Source organism: Jatropha curcas, chromosome 5 (assembly GCF_041381405.1).
Source record: "Jatropha curcas cultivar XTBG-Jc1 chromosome 5, XTBG_Jcur_1.0, whole genome shotgun sequence".
Lineage (NCBI taxonomy): Eukaryota > Viridiplantae > Streptophyta > Magnoliopsida > Malpighiales > Euphorbiaceae > Jatropha > Jatropha curcas.
Genome location: NC_143155.1, coordinates 15,328,115 through 15,347,148, shown reverse-complemented (window position 1 = coordinate 15,347,148; position 19,034 = coordinate 15,328,115). Strand labels below are relative to the sequence as shown.

Here is a 19,034-nt window from a genome sequence, read left to right as displayed (position 1 = left end):
TTTTATTCATGATAGTTAATTAAATTTAGTCATTTTAGTTAGTTTAATTTTAATACTTTTAGTTGATTAATTTAATTTTAGTAATATTAGCTAATGAAATTAATTTTATTATTTGTAGTTAATTAAGTAATTGTGAGTAGTTAATAGATTTATAATTTTAGTGTTGATTTAATTAAGGTAGTTTAGATATAATGTTATTGTAATGTATAATTTTAATTGTGTGGTGATGTTGAGATTGATGGAGGATGGAAAATTGGATTGATTGATTGCCCGATGGATGGGCTGTATGGTTTGAAAATATTAGATATATTGTTGATATTTTAATAGGTGGATAGTCCAATTTTTAGGGGAGATGCTGCCGAAATTTCGGTAGAAAATAAAATGAATTTCGGTAGTAAATAAAATTCATTATAGAAATTTAATTATTTTTAGAGAGTAAATTATTGATAGAAATTAAATAGGTTAAGATTAGTAGTGTGATGAATAAATATTTTATCTGATATAATTCTTTTTTTTTTTTTTTTTTTCCGATGTCATTCTTACTTTGCTAAGATCGCCCGGGTCCATCTAGTGCTCCTCCAGGACAGAATCAAAGCTAGAGTTTCGCTTTCTATCACTGTGAGTAATAATAAATAATGCATATCAACATGCATTTGCATAGCATTTTTTTACAAACCTTATATATATACATGTATATTTTTATATTATAACTCATATCTATTTTATGCTGCATAATTGTAAATTTGGTGTTGTACATTGAAAGAATTGTTTGAATAATTGTGCTGTGCATATATTGTGATTTGTTTGTGTGGAATTGGGATGAAGTGGGTCACCATGGGACTGTGAGACCGTACCGTTATATGGATCCAATATGATTATCGTTAGCCGGGTAAATGGGAGATCGGCGCCCCCGTGTGCACCTACCGTTACCGTTACCGTTAACCACGGGTTGGCTTCTCGTCGTTGCGCACCGAACAGTCTAGATTTGATTGCAGCCCGCAGGGTGGCCTCCTGTTGTGAGCGCTTGATGATCTAGATTGGATGGAGATCACCGGGTTGCCTCCTGTTGGTATGAAAAAGAAAAGAGAGGATGTAAAAACCATGAGAGGGTTGGTCAAGTGAGGATTAGACCGGTCGGCCAGTATGGGGGATCGGCTCCCTGGTGCACATGTGAGAGGATGAGCCATGTGGGAGGACGGCTCATCGGGGGTTCGGTGACTCCACTGACTAATTTCCACGTGATGTGATTATTTGAAGTTGATATTGTTTGTGGGTGCTGATGTTATGCCATATGATTGACTATTGTGTGTTCATTCAGTTTATTAGGGCGCATTTCGCGTGACTGTATGTGGTGTGTATTATTTATTATTATTCACTGAGTTGTAAAACTCACCCCCTTCTCCCCAAACTTCTCAGGTAGTAGGAAGTTGCTGATCCAACGGAAGCTCTGCAATCTTCTCCGCAGAGTTATAAATGTAAACTTTATATTTCTGTTATTTAAATTTAGATGTATTAATTATTCTATTATCAGATTATTATTGAACTCCGCAGTTATAGGATTGTGTATTTTAATTGGGCTTGCCGTATGCGTACTTTTGCAAATGACTTGTTATATATTAGACGCAGGCGTATTAGTATACCCATATTATGCATATGACTTATTATGATTAGGCCCAAACTAAACTTCAGTGGAGATATTTAAAATTTGGGCCGGATTGTATAATAATTATATTTAAACCCTAGTGGTATGGGCTTACTGTTCCTGTTAAATGGTGTGGCATGTATAGGTAGAGTAGTTTAGGCTTACTACGGGCCTCGGGGGCCTTAAGCTTACCTGGGCCCTAGTGCCGGTCCGGCCCACGGAGACGGGTCGTGACATGCAGTTTATACAACATTACAGAAACAATGATATCAACTACGAGCTAGCGTATTTTGCTAATTTTTGACATCATCAACTAATAGGTATTTTTTATTGTATTCCATAAAGTAGTTCTAGCAGGTTCTTGGCTTATTTTAATTTAATGTATCATACTATCATAAAAATCAAATTAGCACTTTTAATTGATTTATAATTAGTATTTCTAATGAGTATTTTTAATTAATAATGGTAATTAGTATTTTTAGTTAATTTATTTTTAATTATCTCATTTGCTTCAGACATTTGTCCCATATTGGAAAGTTTTACATTTCTTCTTCCTAGAATCGTCATCTGAATGTTCTTCCTATTTCAGTTCAGTTTCTGTTCTTTTTTTCTTGGTTGTTTTTAAGTTGTTTGTCTTAATTATAAAATTTGACTTATAATAATGGGATGCAGATATGATTATGTAGTCTTTAACAAGATATGAAATTCATTTTTTAAAATTGATAGAGATTATTGCTTATGCCTCAACAAAATACTTATAATTTTGAATATGAAGTGATTCATTGATTTCTAAGGCAGAATTTGAGCAAGATAACTGATAATGTGAAATTTGGCACTATATTATCTTACAACGTTCCCATATTTGAGGATGAAAAGAGTAAAGGCTATGTTGATTCTGAAGATTCGAAAAGTTAGCTATTGAGAAGCTAAATGGTTCCGTTGTTGGTAATAAACATATGTAATTGCTCCTCTTTTTGTGTGGCAGGTCTAAAGATTTTTTCCTATTAGTTTATTTTTGGTTTAAATCATGTTGCAGATATGTTGGAAAGTTTATCAAGAAGAGTGATAGAGTTTTGCCTAGCGCTGATGCTAAATATATAAACTTGTTTGCAGAAAACTTAGATATTGAAATAACAGTGTATGTTGAAAAAATTCACTGGATTTGGATAATAGCTAGCCTGGTGATTGCAAGGGATCAAAATGGAGCTCGAGTGTAAATGATGAATATTGATTTGTCAATTTTTGATAAACTAGATTATGTCAGATGATTATGGAAAGAATGAACGGAAATGAACTTGGTATATTTGTTGTGACCTTAATTGAGAATATGGAACAATTTCTCAATATTGAAAGACTTTTTTTTTGAGTTTATAAACAATTGTCTATATGTTCTTTTCATCTAAGTCCTCTAATTCCATGTGAATATTAAGGAAGTATAAATGTTTTTTTAATAGGAAGAGCCGCAAAAGAAAGCTGTGCAGGAACCAATTTACTTTATCATGGTGAAAAATGACTACAAATGATTAACTTGGGAAGTGATATGATATTATTAGTGAATAAATCTTGATAAGCTGAAAAATAAATAGGAGATTGTTAAAATGTAATAAAGGAAAATGATCTAATTGTAGAATTATCAGGATAGGATTGTATTACAAATTAGGAAATATTTTGTGAAAGTTAAGTGTTGATTTAGATTGATATCAACTGGGAAGAGTATGTTATAAGATTTAGAAGAGAAAACAAAACAAGAATTATCCAATCCTGTCATAGACTTTCAGTATTCTTGGCTTCAAAACTTAAAAAACTACAGTCATTATATAGTCAAACTTGGTCTTAAACCTTTGCATTTCAGATCTCTCCTAACTACTAAAACTTAGAATAATAGAAAAATAGAAATTTAAAAGTCATGCATGAATAGTTGTCCTGCATGACAAAAGATGTCTCAGTTTCTTTCTTTTAAGCAAGTAATAACCATACTTAAATTGCAGGGCTCAAATGTATATATGAATCAAATATGAGGCGCTGAGAGAACACTTCAATCGCTGTGGCACAACCACATTTACAAAACTTATGGGAGATGATAACAGTAGGAGCATGTAGGCTTCTCCTAAAGTTGTATTTTCTTTCAATTACAAGAAGTTCATCTTTTTGGTTTGCAGACTGACTTCACCTTTCAGATGAGTGATTATTTATCTTCTTCTTTTGGAAATTTGAAATTTATGACAATAAGCCGGCACATTGTGCCAGGCTATGTGCTCATAATATAACTATAGTGAATGCAACGAATCCCAAACAAATGCAACTAGATTAAAACTATACGGCCATATTCAACTATAATTTTTATAATAACTTGTAAGAGTTGAGAGCTTTTTATGAAACATTAAACACTATAATGTTTAATTTTTAGCATTTAACTTCGGCAAAATACATAGATTTGTCTTGAAGTTTCAAAAAATAATCCTACGACACCCTCAACTTTACGAAGGACCAATTATGCACCTTGATAGTGTTATTTTTATAGTATTTTTAACATAGTTCTTATTAGGATTTTTAGCATTTTTATTACTTATTTAGTTTTATTTCCAGTTTTATTTATGTTTTTGTGTAAAGCTTCCTTGAATCATAATCCACTTGATTTTAAGAAAATTTGTAGGGTTTTAGCACAGAAAAGAGCAAAATAAAGCAAAACACTCAGGCTTCTAGCACGCCCTGCACGTGCACATCAGTACGCCCATGCTGGACTCAAGGAAAATCAAGTGGAGACTCAGACTCTAGCACGCCTAGACCGTGCTATTTGGCACACCTGTGCCTAAAGAGGACATCAACACAAAGCAAGCACGCCCGTGATGCATTTCATCCTGGAGATTCAGAGCTTAGCACGCCCTAGCCGTGCTATGGGGCACGCCCATGCCACAGACTCTTCTCTAGACGTGCCGCTGAGCACGACCTGTGCTGAACCATCGTTAGAATTTAGGCTCTGCCATGCCCCGACCGTGCCGCACAGCACGCCCATGCTACGAATTAAGTGTTGTCTTAAGTCGAGAACGCCAGCCAGTCTCTATCACTTGCATGGGCCCACCTCGGATACTTTCCTGACGTACAAATCAAGATCTAATCCTATTTAGGTAGATAGAAGAGTTCTAATTGAGAAGAAATCCAAAGCCTAAACAATTTCCTATCTCCAAAAAGATTTCTTACTTGATGAGGATTCTATTTCCTAAACGAAGTCGGATTTTCTCCCAGGAAGTCTATATAAAGAGAGGAGCCATTCATTGTAGAGACATCTCCAGTTTTGATAGTTTTTGTTATATTATTTTCTCTCTCTTTCCAACACTTCAAGCTTTCAAGATTTTGTGCAAGGATTCAAGGAAGCCATCCAGAATTAATTATTGACTAGTTTTTATCTCTAAACTCTTAATCTTGTTTTACTTTTCATTATTCACATTGACTATGGAATTTTTATCAAGTATTATTGAGTTTTATTTAATTACTATGTCGAACTAAACTCTCATACTAGGGATTGGATGTAGCTTAATTTCTTTTCCAATTTATAATATTAGATTTGTTTTTCTTTGTTCAAAATATAATTTGTTTTTAAACTTAATGCTTCCAGGCAGAGTTTCTCCCCTAGATTGATTTATTTCATTAATCACTATTGGAGGAAGGGTTTTTGATATGAAAAAGGTGATAAATTACATGAGAATAATAATTTGATATGGAAGTTATATGGTTTGACTCATGGGGGGTTTTCATAAGTTAATGACCTTAGGTTATGAATTCACAAAACAAACCATGAAACTTAATGATTTAATTCATGTTTGATTGCGCTATTGGAAGATAGGTAATTAGACCAGGTTAAAATAGCTAATAATACATCGGGAAAGCTTGTTAGTAATTTCAGGGTTGTTTCCCCTACTTGAACAATTAAAATTGATTAACGAACTAATAAAATAAATTTGATAGAATTAAGTGAAGTCAAAATCCCTAGTAGCTTTTAATCAAAAATTGCCTTGCTTTCTTCTTATTCTCTTTTATTTACTGAAGTTAGTTTCTTAAAATAATTTTCCTAAATCGCCGTTTAAATAATAATAGGTTAACATAATTTTGGTACTTGGTATACAATCCTTGTGGATACGATACTCTTTTCATTCTATATTACTTTTTGCGATTTCATATACTTGCGAAAACCACTGTCAAGTTTTTGGAGCCGTTGCCGGGGATTGGTGTTATCAATATCAATACTAATTACCCTATTTTTAATTTAGACATTTATTTTTATTTTTATTTAATTTTTCTAGAAGATTATTTCAAGTGTTTATGCAAAGAAGATCAAGTAGTACTGAACCCTTGATCTTTGATCAGAAATCGAAAAGACTTGTCATAGGAACAACTCTGCTAGAAGAGAACATGAGAACAAACTAGAACAGCAAAAGAACATGGACAATAACCCCCAGGACAGACCTCAACCTCATGTCCGCACCTTGAGGGATTACACAACACCTTCTCTCAATGGAACAACCTTGAGTATCACTAGACTTAGGGTGGAAGCTAACAATTTTGAAATTAAACATGTGATTATCCAAATGATTTCCACCTCAATTCAATATGGAGGTTTACCTAGTGAAGATCCTAATACCCATATCACAAATTTCTTAGAGATTTGTGATACTTTAAAAAAAAATGGAGTTTCTGAGGATGCCATAAAATTAAGACTCTTTTCTTTCACTCTTAGGGACAAAGCCCGATCCTGGTTACAATCATTCCCTGCTGGAAGTTTTACAACATGGGAGGAATTAGCCCAAAAATTTTTAGCAAAATTCTTTCCATCCTCAAAAACCACAAAACTGTGCAATGAGATAATGACTTTTATCCACCATGATCAAGAGAGTTTGTGCGAAGCTTGGGAGAGATTCAAAGACTTATTAAGAAAGTGCCCACATCACAGCTTGCCTAAGTGGTTACAGGTACAAACTTTTTATAACGCATTATCTCCTAACATTAAGATTACTCTAGGTGCATTTGCAGGTGGATCTTTTGAACAAAAAGAAATTGATGAGGCATATGATTTGATAGAAGAGATGGCAAGCAATAGCCATTATCAAAGCAACTCCAAAAGGAAGAAGACTGTAGGAGTTTATGAAATTGATGCCATCACTGCACTCAATGCCAAGGTAGACAATATGGTAAGGAAGTTGGACTTGTTGACTACTAACTTGGTTAATTCTATTGTGCAAGCTTGTGATAGGTGTAATGGACAACATGGGATTGGAGAATGCATGTTAGATTCTTTAAATCCACAAACTTTGGAACAAGTAAACTATGTGATGAATCAAGGAAAGAAGAATTACCCGTACTCTAACTCTTATGATAATAGGTTGAGGAATCACCCTAATCTTTCGTATGAGAATCCAAACAATGCCTTGAATGCACTACCAGGTTTTCTACCTCAAGAGAAAAAGTCTCATGATGATCTCCTTACCCTAAAGAATAGGTACAAGCCATCACCTTGAGGAGTGGCAAACAGTTGGAGGAACCAACCAGGGCAGAGAAGGAGAAGGAAGAGCAGAAAAACATTCCCATCACTGACCTAGAACAGAAAGAGGAAGTAAAACCTTATGTTCCACCTGTCCCTTTCCCACAAAGGTTAAAGAAAACACAAGGTGACAAGAGCTTCCTCAAATTTCTTGATGTCTTCAAAAAGCTTCAAATCAACATACCTTTTGCTGGAGCCCTTGCTCATATGCCCAGCTATGCAAAATTCTTAAAAGAGTTCTTGAGCAAGAAAAGGAAGATTGATGATCAAGAATGGTAATGTTGACAGAGGAGTGTAGTGCAATTATTCAAAATAAATTACCTCCAAAATTAAAAGATCTAGGAAGTTTTCTATCCCTTGTAATTTTAGAAATCTTGATTTTGAAAAAGCATTAGCAGATTTAGGTGCTAGCATTAATCTTATGTCTTATAAAGTTTTTAAGATGCTAGGGATAGGAGAGCTAAAATCAACAAGGATGTCTCTACAGCTGGCAAATCGATCAATCAAATATCCAAGAGGAATTATAGAAGATATGATAGTCAAGGCGGGTAAATTCATCTTTCTTATTGATTTTGTTATTCTTGACATTGATGAAGATAGAGAAGGATCCTTAATCCTTGGAAGGCCCTTTCTTGCGACTGCAAGGGCATTGATTGATGTGTATGAAGGTAAGTTAACCTTGAGGGTAAGTCAAGAGGAGGTTGTGTTTTATGTTCTTAAATCTTGTAAACTTCTCATGGATTATAATGACTGTTTTAGGATTGATGTTGTTGATGAATGTGTAAAGCACACCTTGCATATTAAAGATAATAATAACATTAATAATCCAAGCATCATAGATGAGATAGAAAGTAAATCACTAAAGCAAGAACTGAAACAACTTCCATCTCATTTAAAATATGCATTCTTAGGTGAGAATAATTCTTTCCATGTTATTATTTCTTCTCACTTAACACTTGATCAAGAGGAAAGGTTGTTGCAGGTTCTACGAAAACATAAGAAAGCCCTAGGATGGTCTATTTCTGATTTGCAGGGAATAAGTCCAAGTGTGTGCATGCACAAGATCTTAATGGAAGAAGACTACAAACCTTTAATTGAGCATCAAAGAAGATTGAACCCAAACATGAAAGAGGTGGTCAAAGCAGAGATCATAAAACTTTTGGATGCTGGCATTATCTATCCAATTTTCGATAGTAGTTGGGTAAGTCATGTTCAAGTTGTCCCGAAGAAAGGAGGTATGACAGTTATTTGTAACAAAAATAATGAGTTAATTCCTACTAGAACTGTCACAAGTTGGCGTGTGTGTATTGGTTATACGAAATTGAACAAAGCAACACGTAAAGATCACTTCCCTTTACCTTTTATTATCAAATGCTTGAAAGACTTGCAGGTTATCCCTATTATTGCCTTTTAGATGGTTATTCAGGGTATTTCCAAATACCTATTGCTCCCGAGGATCAAGAGAAAACTACTTTCACTTTCCCTTATGATACTTTCGCTTATAGGAGAATGCCTTTTGGGTTGTGCAATGCTCTTGCAACTTTTCAAAGATGCATGATGTCTATATTTTCTGACATGGTTGAGAAGTTCATTAAAATATTTATGGATGACTTTTCTGTGTTTGGTTCTTCTTTTGATTCTTGTCTTTATAACCTCTCTTTAGTAATGCAGTGATGTGAGGACACTAACCTTGTTTTGAATTGAAAATATCATTTTATGGTTAGTGAAGGTATTGTTTTAGGGCATAAAATCTCACAAAAGGGGATTAAGGTAGATAAAGCCAAGATAGAGGTAATTGAAAAGCTACCTCCTCCAAATTCAGTAAAAGGAATAAGAAGCTTTCTTGGCCATGCAGGATTTTATAGGAGATTTATCAAGGATTTCTCCAAAATCAAAAAACCTCTTTGTAATTTATTAGTTAAAGATGTTCTTTTTGATTTTGACAAAGAGTGTTTGAATGCTTTTAACAGGTTGAAGAAACAGTTGACTTCAGCACCTATCATTGCTACATCAGATTGGAGTCTTCCCTTTGAACTTATGCGTTGTAACACCCCTTCCCGGTCCACCCGTTAACCCGAATGAACCGAGCCGAGACGCTACAATCTGGTTGCACTTATATCTTGTCATGCTGATAGCATACTGTGTGCAAAATATGAATATAAACACTCCCAATTATACTCTAAACTTCCAACATCTCCAAGAATCATCATAACATAATAACCCTTTATATAAATATCTTTACATAATTATATAAATCCTCAAAAGCATTTAATATCTAGCAATTAATTTCATTCAGAATCTATATCAAGTTTTCATGACCTAATCATATCAACTATAGTAAACTATTTCATCTTCAATCATTTCATAAATATTATTCTTATCACCAACTACTCACACCAAAATAATTACATGTTTCACTTATATTTACAATCACATAAGCTCTAACAATAAAAGAATTATACATGCCATAACTCTTAATACATGCCATAAATCTTAATTCTACATCTCTCCATCTACTATGACCAAATTAAGCACTTCTGCTTTGATAGTACTCCTCAAGTCTTCAAGTAACAACCACGATATTCAACCTGCGCGTGATAAAAATCAACGCGCTGAGTATAAAACTCAGTGGTTCTTATACGTCACATACTAAACAAAGTACGATGGCAACTAACTTCAAATACCAATTTCATAAAGCATTGATACTCATAGAATCAGTAAATTTTAACATGAATGTCTCTTTATAGCAACGAATGAACGTCTAACTCATAAACATAATTAATCTACTTCTCTCATAACTCCTTTACATGAACCTTATATTACACATTATGGTACCATCATGGTCTTACCTGCTGTTCATTGTGTTGTCTGCATGAAATCAATAAATATGTAAGAATACATAACAGTATATGTTCATTGTCTTACTTGCTATTCATTATGCTGTATGACTTATGCCCTTTTAGTCACATCATATAAATTATGATTAATAACAACTCATGACTGTATGGCTTCTTAAGAATTAAATAAATAAACTTGTGAGCATATATAACATTATACTTTCATGATCTTACCTGATGTTCTTTATGCTGTATGAACTCTGCAACTTTGATTAAACTCAGCGAATATCACAATGAATGAAGAAATATATAAGCACATACATATGTGGAAATAAATACACATTTACTCGCATATGGAATGTAAGCACACATATCATGATACTGTCATGTTTCACTTGATGATCTTTCTTGCTGTATAGTATACTGTATGATTCATGCAATGTTATGTCAAGATATCTGTATGGCTCCATAAGGTTATAGTGAAACCGAAGTGATAAGATAAACTGTATGAATACTGTAGGCTATAGGCCCCGAACCGGATTCGCCTATGCCACTGTATGATCTAGTGATATACTGTCCGCTTTGGTGCCCCTAACCGGATTTGCACCGCACGGTTTAATCATATTCACTCAACGGCCTGTAGCCGGAGTTCCAAACTGTATGGGGCGCAGATCTGCTATTCTATGTCGCGACATAGCCTTATCTACATGGTTTCTCCCTAACCTCAATGGAGCTTATTATGTACATGTCAATAATATAACATCATAATACATAAATGGTTGCATAACTTCATAGTTCATCATGTTGATTTGATTTCACATCATATGAATGCTTACATGTTGTTTTAATCCATGTTCTTATGTTGTATTTTTGTTGTAAAATGATTGGATGCATGCATGTTGAGCAAAGGAATGTAATTACATAGCAAATGAAAGGCAAAAGAGTGTCACAGCATCAGTCGCGAGCGCGACATTCCAAGTCGCAAGCGCGAGATGCTTCCCAGAGAGAAGTCGCGAGCGCGTCTTCAAACCTCGCGAGCGCGAGAAATGCATTTAAGAGTCAGAGGGTTTTCTGGCTCAAGTCGCGACCGCGTATGTGAAAGTCGCGAGCGCGACTTGTGCATCCTGAGAGTCAGTGTGTTTCTGGCTGAAGTCGCGACCACGCAGCACAAGTCGCGAGCGCGAGATGAAGTCGCGAGCGCGCTTGTGTGATTCGCGAGCGCGAGATGCGCACACTGAGAGTCAGAGAGCTTCTGGCCAAAGTCGCGACCACGCATGTGATCCTCGCGAGCACGAGTTGTGCAATTGAGAGTCAGAGAGCTACTTGACTCAAGTCGCGAGCGCGCAATAGGAAATCGCGAGCGCGACTTGCTTTCCAGACCGCGCGAGCGCGCGACGTGTTTCCAGATTGTGCAGTCTGTGTTCTTTTGGCCATAACTCTCAATATACAACTCCAAATTGAATGATTCAAAAGCCCACGTAAAGATAACACATAGAGAAACAAATAACTCTTCTATGACAATTCCCAGTTCCATCATTAAATGAGGTCAAAATCAAGATAAAGTTGCTGGTAAAATTTCCAGCAAACTCTGTTTCCACTTCATATATTTATCCCCTGTTTTCACCTCCTTCCCACTTCTTTCATTCAACAATACTCAACAAGAATTCTCATGAACAACACTCCATACAAGTTTTCATGCAAAGAACATGGGAAATAACAAGAGATATCAAACCTTGGTTTCAAAAAGCTGGGACTCTGTTTTAGCTTCTCTTTTCTGCAACTTTTGAACTTTCTTCTCCTATACACAAGAATTCTCATAACTCATCTCCAATATAACTCAATGAAATAGGAAATAACATCACACTTCAAGGAATTTTACTTACTTGCAGTTGACGTAATGCTTAACTATGTTGACAATGGAAAGAAAATGGGCGGGACAAGTAAGAAGAGAATGATAAACATGAAAATAGGAAAGTAAATTGATAAGAACGGGTAGTCTCTAGAAGAAGTGAGTTGGCTGTGTAACATATCTAATTGGTACCTCAAGTGTACAAAGGCTACAACTTCATACCCAAGCTGTATGTTTTAATGCAAGCAAGTCCTAACTTTACATTCACATAAGTCCACTTATACTCTCATTCTACCCCAACAAGGTTTGATTCAACCCAACTCAACTTACCTCTATGAAATGACTCAACTCAACTCACTAGGATATTACATGCGTGATGCCAGTGATCATGCTATTGGACCTGTTCTTGGGCAAAGAAAGGAAAAGAAATTGCATGTCATTTATTATGCTAGTCGCACATTGAATTATGCATAACTGAATTATGCCACCACTGAAAAAGAACTTCTAGCTATTGTTTTTGCTTTTGATAAATTTAGGGCTTATTTGATTGGAGCTAAAACAATAGTGTACACCGATCACTCTGCTATTAAGTATTTATTGAAAAAGAAATATGCAAAACCTAGATTAATTCGTTGGGTTCTTCTCTTACAGGAATTCGATTTAGAGATTCGTGATAAAAAAGGAACTAAAAATCTTGTAGCAGATCATTTATCCAAGCTTGAGTTGGGGGAAGAAGAGCAAGCAGAATTGCAAATCAATGAAGAATTTCCCCGTGAACATCTTCTTCTTCTAGCTAAAGCACAAGCTCCATGGTATGCTGATATAGTTAATTACCTTGATTGCAAGATTACTCTCCCAATCTTTCTTATCAACAAAAGAAAAATTTTTTTTATGATCTTAAATATTATTATTGGGAGGAGCCCTTTTTGTTCAAGTATTGTAATGACCAGCTTTTTCGACAATGTATACCGGAAGAGGAAATGGAAAGTGTCCTTCGATTCTATCATTCAATGGAATGTGGAGGACACTTTGGAGCAAGCAAGATGGCAGCACGAATACTAGAAAGTGGTTTGTATTGGCCTAACTTATTTAAGGATGCTTTTAACTTTGTGCATCTTTGTGATCGTTGTCAAAGGTTAGGTAATATCTCTAAGCACCATGAAATGCCATTAAACAATATCCTTGAAGTGGAGATCTTTGATGTTTGGGGCTTAGATTTCATAGGGCCATTCCCATTCTCTTATTCCAACCAATACATTTTAGTAGCAGTGGATTATGTCTTGAAATGGGCGAAAGTTGTTGCCCTCCCCAATAATGATGCCAAGAGTGTGATGAACTTCATCAAGAAATATATTTTCACACGTCATGGTACTCCAAGAGCAATGATCACAAATGGAGGTAAGCACTTTTGCAACAAATACTTAGATTCCCTTCTTTCAAAATATGGTGTTACTCATCGTGTAGGTACCCCATATCACCCTTAAAAAAGTGGACAAGTGGAAGTCACTAATAGGGAAATCAAGAAGATACTGGAAACCACTATTGGCCAATCAAGGAAGGACTGGTCCAAGAAGCTGGATGACATTTTGTGGGCTTATAGAACTGCATTTAAAACACCAATTGGTGTGTCTCTATATCGAATGGTTTACGGTAAGACTTGTCACCTCCCTGTTGAGTTAGAGCACAAGGCATATTGGGCAATCCAATTTCTTAACTTTAATGCTAAGGAAGTTGGTCAAAAGAGGTTGCTTCAATTGAATATGATGGATGAAATGCGATCCATGCTTATGAGAATGCCAAAATCTATAAAGACCGCACCAAACAATGGCATGATAAGCACATTATCCTAAGGAATCTAAAGGTAGGTCAACAGGTATTGCTCTATAACTCGAGACTTTGCCTTTTTCCAGGTAAATTACGCTCTAGATGGTCTGGCCCATTCACAATCAAAGAATTTTTCCACATGGGGCAGTTGAAATAATGGACGGTGACCGGAGTTTCAAAGTCAATGCTCAACACTTAAAAGTTTATCAAAATGGAGACTTTGATCCAGTCAAAACCATTATAAGTCTTGTTTAGCCTAAATCGAGTTTAGTGCGTCGAGCTTAACGACGTTAAACAAAAGTGCTTGTGGGAGATAACCCATTTTCTTTTCCTTAGCCTTCTTATTTTAGTTATTTTAGTTATTTTTATAATTTTTCCAAATATTTCACCATGTTGTTCTTCTATTTTTAGTCATGTTCTTTCATGTGTAAGTTGAGGTATAGGCTCTAGCACGCCCTAGCCGTGCTCATCAGCACGCCCGTGCTTCAAAAAGGGGAAATTGCTTTGAGGGTCAAACTCTAGCACGCCCAGACCGTGCTATGAAGCATGCTCGTGCTAGGTAAGGTGAAATTTCACTCTCGCAAGTCAGAGGCTAGCATGCCTCAACCGTGCTAGTTAGCACACACGTGCCAAGTAAGGTGAAATTTTGCTCTCGCAGGTCAGAGGCTCATACGCCCTTGCCATGCCAATCCGAAACTCGTGCCAGAAAAGCAAAAATTTTGCCCTTGCAAGTCAGAGGCTAGCACGCCCCAACCGTGCTAGTCAGCACGCCCGTGCTAGGCAAGACACATTTTTCTCTTGCAGGTCAGAGGCTCACACGCCCCAGCCGTGATATGCAGCACGCCCGTGCTCGCCACCGCCTCAAAGACCCAGCAACGAGCATGCCCTGACAGTGTCGCAAAGCACGCCCGTGCCACGTTCTAAATCTGCGTCTTTAAAATGTGCCTTTTCGATTATTGCGCATCTCCCTCTATTTAAAGCGCACGCCCTAGCCAAATTCTTTCTCCTTAAGCATACCCTAGCCGCCTTCTCCTTCTTCTCCATCTTTTTCTCTCCTTTTCTCATAACCAAAAGCTTAGCAACCAAATTTTCTTCTCTTTTCTCCTTCTTTCACCATGCCACCAAGGTATAAATGGAGCAGACCTGCATCTTTAGTGGCTGCGAGAAATCGGCCGATCGCCCGTCCTTGACCGCTTCTCCTCCACCCGTTCCTCCTCCTACAGCTCTGGCCCCTCCTCCGTTTGAGATCAACTCACCAGAATAGCAGAAAAGGTACAATAAACTCTCTCTTTGCCCTATTTTTCCAAATTGCTTTATCGATGAATCTGCATTAGCACAAGTAGGGCTTAGAGACTCTATTTTAGAACCCCTTAAGCGTATTGGGTGGGAACAATGTATTGCAATTGTTTATGTGCCTATGACTTTAGAGTTTTTGAGTTTATATTATTCTCTTATTTGACTGTTGCCTGTTGAATTTCCTAGCAAAATTAAATTTAGGCTTTTTGGGAGAAATTTTGAACTTTCAATTAACGAGGTTAGTCATATCTTTAGTTTCCCAACTGAAAATGCCCTTAATTGAACCTAAGGATTTTAGAGATCAAACCACGTGGACAATACTAACTGGAGAATATAACTATAATCCTAAGCTTTCAAAAGCGTCAAAATTAAGAAACCCAGCTTTGAGGTATATTCATAAATTCTTAGCCAACACTATTTTTGGGCGAAGTGAGAGTGATGGAGTGTTGAGTCTCAATGAATTATATTTTATATGGGCGATTGATCAGGGAATTTCTCAATGTTGGTTATTGATTATGTTTACGATGGGCTAGAGTTGCACGGGCAGATAAAGGAGCTATTATGATGGGGTGTTTTGTGACCCGAACTGCATCTTATTTGAGAGCTTGGAACCCTGCTAGGCCAGTATATGATAGTGTGGGAGGAGGAAAGGGCACTAGGCTAGACTTAGATGTCATGCTGCATATGAAGTTGGTGGAAAAAGTAGGAGATTTGTACTGTATTGTGGGTGCTCGAGGAGAGAGTCCTGATGAAGAGAGGCTGAGGATGCTGGTGACACTAATATGAGGAGGGTAATCTGACTCCTTTTCCTGGTTTTGGTACTTCTTCTGGTGCAGGTACTTTTGGAGCTGGTCCTTCTTTTTAGGGAGCATCTAACCTGTCCAACGATGAAGTTTTTGCATGTATGATGTCCCGAATGAACATGTTTGATACTCGCCTTAATGGAATGGAGTCCATGATTGCTGACCGTTTCCAGTCAATAGAGATTATGCATGGGAGCCTCAACTCTCATATCAACACCATGCAAGGCCAATATCAGGGAATTGCTAGTCAACTCCAAACCGTGATTCAATTGTTGCAGCCGCATTCACCTCCACCACCTGAATATTGATTATTTATGGTTCTTTTTCGGTTGCTTTCTATTTTGATTTTTGTTCCTCTTTATGTGTATTAAGTATATTGGATATTATATCTTTGTGTTTTAGTGTTTTCTATTTTATAGCTTTGTTAATTTCCAACATCCAGCTCCTTTCGTATCTTTTCCTTCAATTTTATTGTATTTTTCAATACAATGATGGTAATGGTTCCTAGACATTCTTATTCTTTTACATTATTGATAATATGATAAGTTTGAGGAATTGCTTTAAAGCTCATTTAGGACAATGTGCTAGATTAAGTTAGGGGAAGGGAAATTTTAGTTAAAATTTTTATTTTTTCCGTTTCATTAGTCTAATATGGTTGGAATAATTATGAGTAAGTTTAAAAATTATCATAATTCATTAACTTGCAGTGAATTTAGTTGTTATTCGAAGTTAATTATTTTTAGCTTAAATTTTAACTTTTGACTTAACATAATTCCTTGGTTTAACTATTTATTTCTAAGATTATAAACACTAAATCTTTTGTGAATTCTATGATATATAGATGTTTTTTAATCAAAATTTATTAACCTTGGCATTCCTAGAACAAATTAGAATTTTCTTTGAGACAAAATTTTAAATGCTTACATTTAGAAAGAGATGATTTAGGCATTCTTTGTTGAACCCCTTATTTAGCCTAGGCCACCTTAATTAAAGTATGACTTTTGCAACCAATTTGAAGCCTATGTCCAAATGTTATTGTTCACCCTTATTAAGCCTAGCCATTAAACCAATTTAAATTCCTACCCTAAGTGCAATAATGTATAAGTGAAGGATTCGATTTTTATTAAAACATAGCAACAAAAAGGGGGAAAATTTTATTAATACTAGCGATTGAAGCAAGTAGAAAAACTCAAAGAGAAACACCACATAAAAGAAATAATCAATCAAGAATTCAAGTTTGGGAAAATAAAGCAAGGAAAAAAATATCAAAAGTATTATGAAGAGACCTTGCCAAAAGCATCTCAAATCATTGAGCTAGTAAAGAACTTCAAGTGAATCCCCCTTTACAAAATTTCGTTTTAATATAAATGAAAGCCTTGATATTATATATTCTTTGCACTTTTGTCTACCATGTTATCCTTTTTCTTTGTTAGCTATGGTTATATCCCTAAAACCCCATTACAACCTAAATAAAGACCTTTTGATCTTTTTAATTGTATAAATTTCAATTGTGGAGAAGGGATGACTAATTTTGCCTATGGAAATGTTGAACTTATATTGTTAAATATCTTATTTAAAGGTTAAATACTTTTTGTAGAAATTCATATTCTATTTATCATAGATTGAATAAATTATTGGTGTTGAAAATCTTATTAACTTATGATTAAATAAGGGAATGTGTTTTATTGAAAATTGAATTTTTGCTAGAATATAATTAGCATAGGGAATACTTGAATTATTTTCATGTTAATGATTTTTGATACTCTTGAAATTATGAATAATTATCCCCAACCATATTAAGCTAGCTTTATTAGTTTGTTTAGCTTGTAATTTTTCTTCAGTCTTTAGCTTTATTGCTTGAGGACAAGCAATGGTTTAAGTTTGGGAATTTTGATAGTGTTATTTTATAGTATTTTTAATATAGTTCTTATTAGAATTTTTAGCATTTTTATTACTTATTTAGTTTTTGTTTCCAGTTTTATTTATGTTTTTGTGTAAAGTTTCCTTGAATCATAATCCACTTAATCTTAAGGAAAATTGTAGGGTTTTGGCACAGAAAAGAGCAAAATAAAGTAAAACACTCAGGCTCTAGCACGCCCTGCTCGTGCACATCAGCGCGCCCGTGCTGGACTCAAGGAAAATCAAGTGGAGACTCAAACTCTAGCATGCCCAGACCGTGCTATCTGGCACGCCCGTGCCTAAAGAGGACATCAACACAAAGGCTTACTTGCCTAAGCACACCCGTGCCTAAAGAGGACATCAACACGTGATGCATTTCATCCTAGAGACTTAGAGCTTAGCACGCCCTAGCCGTGCTATGGGGCATGCTCGTGCCACAAATTCTTCTCTAGACGTGCCGCTGAGCACAGCCCGTGCTGAACCATCCTTAGAACTCAAGCTCTAGCACGCCCCAACCGTGCAGTATAGCACACCCGTGCTACGAATTAAGTGTTGTCTTAAGTCGAGAATGCCAGCCAGTCTCTATCACTTGCATAGGCCGTCCTCAGATACTTTCCTGACGTACAAATTAAGATCTAATCCTATTTAGGCAGATGAAAGAGTCCTAAACGAAGTCGGATTCTCTCCTAGGAAGTCTATATAAAGAGAGGAGTCATTCATCGTAAAGACATCTCCAGTTTTGATAGTTTTTGTTCTATTGTTTCTCTCTCTTTCCAAGACTTCAAGCATTCAAGATTTGTGCAAGGATTTAAGGAAGCCGTCCAGGATTAATTATTGACTAGTTTTTATCTCTAAACTCTTAATCTTGTTTTACTTTTCATTATTCACATCGATTATGAAACTTTTATCGAGTATTATTGAGTTTTATTTAATTACTATGTCAAACTAAACTCTCATACTAGGAATTTGATGTAACTTAATTTCTTTTCCAATTTATAATATTAGATTTGTTTTTCTTTGTTCAAAGTATAATTTGTTATTAAACTTAATGCGTCCAGACAGAGTTTCTCTCCTTAACTGATTTATTTCATTAATCACTATCCGGAGAAGAGTTTTTGATATGAAAAAGGTAATAAATTACATGAGAATAATAACTTGATGCGGAAGCTATATGTTTTGACTCGTGGGGGTTTTCATAAGTTAATGACCTTAGGTTATGAATTCACAAAACAAACCATGAAACTTAATGATTTAATTCATGTTTGATTGCGCTATTGAAAAATAGGTAATTAGACCGGGTTAAAATAGCTAATAATACATCGGGAGAGCTTATTAGTGATTTTAGGGTTAT

At 35.6% G+C, this 19,034-nt stretch overlaps 1 non-coding gene across 1 annotated transcript; it reads right to left on the bottom strand.

Annotated features, from left to right (window-relative positions):
- Nucleotides 1-6,483: 6,483 nt before the first annotated feature.
- LOC119370075 (small nucleolar RNA R71) lies at nt 6,484-6,590 on the bottom strand. Its single transcript, XR_005177655.2, has one exon. It is a non-coding gene; the product is annotated as a small nucleolar RNA R71 (small nucleolar RNA).
- Between the last annotated feature and the right edge of the window lie 12,444 nt (nt 6,591-19,034).